The 6,751-nt window shown below is 39.1% G+C and overlaps 1 pseudogene; it reads left to right on the top strand.

Moving 5' to 3' along the window:
• The first annotated feature begins 347 nt into the window (after positions 1-347).
• On the top strand, positions 348-1,336 carry LOC102844178 (annotated as a pseudogene).
• Positions 1,337-6,751: the final 5,415 nt, after the last annotated feature.

Genomic DNA, 6,751 nt, shown 5'->3' with positions numbered 1-6,751 from the left:
TAAAGACAAAGCACCTGGCTCGCAGCAGACATTCACTAAATGAAAGTCTCTGCCTCTTCCTGTATGGGTACAAATCATGTGCATGAAAGTAGAGACTTTATTTCACAGCCTTGCACATCATATGCCCTCAGCAAGCACTCAATGGAAGAAGGAAAGATTAAATTGTGGATTAAGACTGAGGAATTGAGATTGGAAACCACCCACACTCCTCCAGACATGGATAGGAATTTTTTGGTTTGCATGAACAATACAGAGCACTCTACAGAATTCTCATCCCAAACGCCTGGCTATTCATGTTTCCAAATGCTCTGACAGTCTGCCACTTGGGCATCCAGCTCTGTCTCTCCATGGAAGCCACAGCCTGTCATGGATCAGAGGACATTGCACCTGTCTTCTCTTTGATAGGCATCGCCTCTTTACAGCAATTTCTCTTCCTGTCTTCTTCATGTTCCTGCTCTTGTAACACTTCATTCTTGTGGGGAACATCCTGATCTCAGTGGCTGTGGTGATAGAATCCACCCTCCATAAGCCCATGTATTTTCTCCTGATCAATCTCTCCACTTAGACATTCTTTTACTACTCCACTCTCCCCAAGTCCACTACCTCAGCTTTCAGCCTGCTTCCTGCAGATGCAACTCTTCCACAGCTTCTCCTACTCAGAAGCCTTAATCCTGGTGGTCATAGCCTATGACCGCTATGTGGCTATCTGCCGCCCTCTGCACTACCCCATCCTCATGACCCCACAGACCAACGCTGCCCTTGCAGCCAGTGCCTGGCTCACCACTCTCCTCCTGCACATCCCAGCCATAGTACAGACCTCCCAGATGGCTTCTGACAACACTGCTGAGAGAGAGAGAGAGAGAGAGAGATCTGTCTCTACCTCTCTCTATATAACTGTTTCTGTGACCACTTGGCTGTGTTCCGGTCCTCCTGATCTGACACCAACCCTCAGACCTTCGTGGGCTTCTGCATTGTGTGGCGGTGTCCTTCCCCTTCTCCTGGTGCTTCTCTCTTATGCCCATATCCTGGCCTTAGTAGCTCATATGAGCTCCCAAGAAGGACACTCAAAGCCTTCTTCACCTGCAGCTCCCACCTCCTGGTGGTCGGCATCTGCTCCTCCATTGCCATAGCCCATGTGGCTTACAGGGCTCACCTGCCTCTCGACTTCCACATCATGGGCAGTGCAGTGTTTGCCGTTCTCACACCTGTCTTCAAACCTCTCACTTATACTTTGAGGAACAAGGATGTCAAAGCAGCCATCACCAAAATGGCATGTCCCCAGGACCCACAACATTCTCGGCACTTGACCCTTAGATATAGCAAGTTCTGCTCCTAGGATACTAGAGTGTTAACAACAGCAAGGTTAGCAAAAACGTTTTTTAAATGAAAGAATTACTTACAACAGGACAAAAAAAAGACACTATATTGACATCTACTTCTAATGAATGACAGGGTAGGTAATTAAATCAATTGTTTGATAGAAAGAACAAAAAGAGCCAGTTAAAATATTTTTAAAAGTCTTCTTAAAAGCATCAAATAAATTTCTCCATTATAATAAAGCTAAGAATGTAATAAAAGTTATAGCGGAGAAGTTAGTAAGGCATACATAGGCATACTGATCAAGGGGGGGAAAATAGAGAATCCAGAAAAAGGTATCCACATAAGTGGACAATTGAGAGAAATAGTACTTCAGATTGGTAAGATGGACACAGATAGGGAAGATGAACACATGGCAAATGGAACCACTATGTATCCACAAGTCGAAAAAATGACATTTGCTCCCTACTTCAAGGCAAAGCCAGAAATCAATTTCATTAAAGATCTAAACAGGAAAGGTGAAACTATGAAAGTATATAGGAGATCAAAGTCTTGACCTCACAATGGATTAAGTGTATCTTAGGCAAGATTTAATATTCCATGATTCTAGAGAATAAAATAGATAAGATTGACTTTTATAAGTCTGTTTACCAAAAGGCCTGAAAAGACAGTAGAAAGATAAGCTCTAAAATGAGAGAAGATATTTACAATGCATACAACCAGCTCAGATTGATGTAGTCAGAATAGAGAATGATTTCAAATAGTAAGAAAAAGATCATCAAGCCATTAGAAAAACGAGCAAAACAGTTTGCAAAGGAGAATATATCAGTGTTCTATAGTTAGATAAAAAGTATTCAGCCTCTTTAGAAATAGGAGAAATGCTAATTACAACCACAAATAAAAATACACAAATGCTCCCAGTGGTTCCAGTCCACCAGCTGCTCTGGGAGAGAAAGATGGTCAATCTCTTCCCATGCAGTTTACAGCCTCTGTAAAACCACTGGTGCTCAACTATGAGTCAGTCAGTTCTGACTTGATGGCAATGAATTGAGAAACTAACAATCCCAAGGCTGGGGAGGCTGGATCAATGGGAGCTCTCTCATACTGCAAATTTATACAAACACTTTGGAAAACAGTTTGTTTAATGTTGAGCACTTCCTTATAATGTCGGACATACACATATTCAACAATCAGTACAGCAGCGATTCTCTAATAAAATGCCCTATTTTGTTTCAATTTAAAAATGATTGAATTACATATATATACAACACAGATGAATCTTTCATACCATTGAGCAAAATAATCAGAGCTCCAAGGGATATTTATGGCATGATTCTAGTTACAAAATATTTAGAGATAGGCAACACTAAACAGTATTTTTTTATCAGTACATATAGTATCATAAACTCTGGAGAAAAGAGAAGACAGTTTTTATTACAAAACGTTTAATACTGGTTAGTTCCATAGGAGAGGGCTGAAATCAGCTGAGGGATACCCAGGGGTTTATAGCATTCTGTCAGTTTCACTTTTTTCCTGAGTGATGGCGACATGGACATTTGCTTTTATTTAATCTATATATTTAGGCTTTATAACTGTATTCTGTATGAGTAAAATGTTTCAAGATAGAATATTTTATAGTATCATTTCATTAGGCAGAGACTGAACTACAGTATTCAAGTCTTCTCCAAGTGTGTCATGAGATAACGTGGTCTTCACATTCATAGTAAACATCAAGCTGATGAATATAATTTTCTTCATTTGTTTAGTCATTTAAGAAACCCTTAATCAGTACTTGAGAAGTGCTGAGCCAGACAATAGTAGCAAGAAATTGACCAGAATAGTTGCTGCCTTCTATTGTTCTATTGTTGCAGTGAGGGAGACAGAAATAAGTGCGGTTGGTGCTGTTTCATTACAAATATGAGGCAAATGAGTGAGGACATAAGGTATAAAGGTAAAAAAAACAACAACCCCTATTGATTTTTTTAATTTTGGGAATAAAATACATGTTAAAAGTTTCCAATTTAAGTGTACTATTTACTGATATTAATTATATCCACTATGTTTACAACAAGGGAGCTCTGATAAGCCTAGTGGAAAGAAGCTGTGCTGTAATCACAAAGGCATGCGGTTCGAGACCATAGCAGCTCCGCAGAAGGATGGGCAATCTCCTCTGGTGCAATTAACTGTCTCTGGAAACCCGTCCGAGGGTCCGCTATGGGTCGGTTCCGACTCTACAGGACACAGCAACGATAATGTTTACAATCGTCACAACTGTTTCCAAAAGGGGTACTCAGTACTCTTCAAGCAGTAACTTCCCATTCCCTTTCCTTACACACCTGGTTACCACTTGGTTTCCATGCATTTGTGTATTCTAAATGTTTCATTTAAGTGTAATCATGCAATATTTGTCTTCCTGTGACTAATTTCTTTCACTCGGGAAATGTTCTTAAGACTTACCTATGTTTTGACATGAATAAGAGTCTCATTCATCTTACGGTTGATAATATATATTCCATTGCATATATAGACCACATTTTGTTTAACCATTCTTCTGTTTCCAGACAGGAAGACTGTATCTTAATTACTTAATTACTTAATTACTTAGCTGCTGTAATGAAATACAAAGTGTTGTTGTTAGATATGATTGAGTCAACTACAAACAACAGTTTGAAACATACCCTATCCTGTGCCATCATCACGATCTCTGTCAATCTCAAGCCCATTGTTGCATTCACTGTCAATTTATCTTATTGAAGATCTTCCTCTTTTTTTGCTGATTCTCTCCTTTTCCCAGCATGACATCTTTTTCAACATGGCCTAAGTAAGTGAGAAGACATTTCATTATCCTTGCACCATGGTTGCACTTTCTCCAAGATAGATTTGCTTGTTCTTTCTGTAGTCAATAGTACGTTCAATACTCTTCACCAACACTGCAATACAAAGAAAAGTATTTCATTGACTCACAGTTGTAGAGGCCAGAAGTCCAGATCAGAATCTTTCCAAGCTTATTCATATTGTTGTTCTTATGTACCATAGAGTCAGAATCGACCCATAGCTGACCCTTCGGCCAGTTTTCAGAGACGGTTAATCCCATGGGAGGAGAGTGCCCATACTTCTCCTGGGGAGCAGCTGGTGGCCTCAAACTGCGATCTTTCGGGATTGCAGAGCAGCTATTTGCCACTAGGCCACCAGAGCTCACTAGGGAATATAATTAATGTTGCTAAATTGTATACTTAAAATGGCAAAAATGTTTAATATCTATTTTAACATTTTAAATGTGTGATGATGCACATTATTATATTCACTAAGTTTGCAACTGTCACCACTATTTCTAAAAGAGATACTCAGTAAAGCAATAACTTCCCATTTCCCTTTCCCTCCATTCCCTGGTTACCACTAATAAACTCTTCGTTTCCAGTAGCTGTCATAATCCTTGACACTCCATTGCTGCGTACAGCTTCATCTGCCTTAGTCATCACATAGTGCATCCCCTGTGTGTGTCTCTCAATGTCTGCTTTCTCTTTTTAGAAAACACTGCTCAGAGATCTTAGGTTTAGATGAACCTTACTTTGGTATGACTCAGTAATAAAACAACATAAAAAGCCCTATTTCTAAATGAAGTAACATTCACAGCACAATCTTCCTAGTCAGCAATATAGAGCATGTAGACTGATTAAACAGGCAAAGCCTTCACTGGCTTTCATCAGAGAAGGAGGAGATTCATCAGGATATGACGGGGCATCCATCCATGTCTCTACTTAGCAAGAGGGATGGATTTTTATCTTGGAATGCACCCATACTACCATCAAGAAATGGAATTTACACTCTGTTAAATCCAAAAGACTTTAACACTCAGACTCCTTCCGGAATTACATAAATAAAAAAGAATTAATGAGAACAGAAATGGGCTAAATTACAGACAGACATACAGGCAGAAAGGAAGATCATTCTCAGAAAACAAATGGAATAGTCACCTATTAGAGAGAAAGAGCATTCTTTAGCAAATTGTGATAAAGATACAGCACTTAAATGGAACCTTAAGTAAGTGTATTGGCAGAGAGTGAATATTTCAGTAAATAATGATGAGGGTCTTTAACTCAGATTTTAAACTCACAACTATGAAGATGTTTTGTTAAGGTCACAGAAGAAGGCATTTTTAGTGTATTCATTTCTGTAGCTTCCATCTACTGTATCCCCTTTAAAGAATCCATTTTTCTTCATATTTTTGCTTTATATTTTTCTCTTTAACACAAGCAAACACATAAACCCATATTGCTATTCTTTTAAAAGAAGTAGCATATTATACACTCTGTTTGGCATCTTGATGTTTTCATTTAATCAGTAGTTTATAGAGGTACTTTTTGTTGTATACTGTCAAGTCAGAGTCAACCCATAGCTGACCCTCCAGTGGGTTTTCAGGCAGGAAATCCCACAGGGGAAGATTGCCCATAGTTCTCCTATGGAGCAGCTGGTGGATTTGAATCATGTGTCTTTGGGATTAAAACACAGTTTCTTACCACTAGGTTACCAGAGCTCCCTAAATAGGAAAAAGAAAAACATTTATAATTCTGCTGAAGAGAGCAATAAGAATAGAGAAGAGAAGAGTATATTCATCAAGTTTACTTTAGGTAGTGGCATGGATAATTCTCTCAGACAGGAAAGCAGAGCATGTGGGTGTAGATGTCGGTAGAGGTACAGATATAGGATTGAAATATGAGGTTTTCTGTCCTAATTAGCTGTTTTGACAATAAGAGGTCTTGGTGGACTGAGTTGAAAGGAGAAGGTATGAAAAGCCACTTCTAGAAGAGGCATAGAGCAAATAAGCTCGGGGCATATAGGATGACTACTGGCAGCCTTAGGAGCCCACTTATTATCTGAAGAAGCCTCTGTAAAGAAAGCACTTTCTAAAAATTGATCCCATTTTAACCTAAGAGATGGTGCTCATCCTGAATCATGGTATGCATGATTCAGGTTCCTTATCTGATTCTCCCCAGTAGAGACTTTTTCTTTCCTTTTTTTTTTAATGAAAGTTTACAGAGACTTTGGATTTCCATTCATTCATTGTTGCACACTTTCCTCCCTACCCACCCCTCCCCTTAGTTCACTTTTCTCTTTGAAAAGTAAACAAAAAAAATTTTTTAAAAATTCTTTCATTGTTATACAATCCACCCTACCCACCCCCCACCCCAGTCCACTCCACTATGCAGCTTTCATTCTGGACTCCTGTCATGACAATAATATCTAATCATATGTTCTTCCTAAACAGTTCTCTCCCTCATCTGTTTCAAAGCAGTATACATTTTTTTATCCCCTCTTAGATTCCCCCCAACCCCTATGTCAGTTCCACTTTACAACAGTGGCACTATGCAATATTTGTCCTTTTATAACTGAGGTATTTCACTCAGCATAATGTCCTCCAGGGTCACCCATTTTG

The sequence above is a fragment of the Elephantulus edwardii genome, unplaced genomic scaffold (genome assembly GCF_000299155.1).
Source record: "Elephantulus edwardii isolate Elephantulus edwardi_28Jun2011 unplaced genomic scaffold, EleEdw1.0 scaffold00044, whole genome shotgun sequence".
Lineage (NCBI taxonomy): Eukaryota > Metazoa > Chordata > Mammalia > Macroscelidea > Macroscelididae > Elephantulus > Elephantulus edwardii.
The sequence above is the reverse complement of the archived record's forward strand: the minus strand, read 5'-3'. Positions and strand labels throughout refer to the sequence as shown.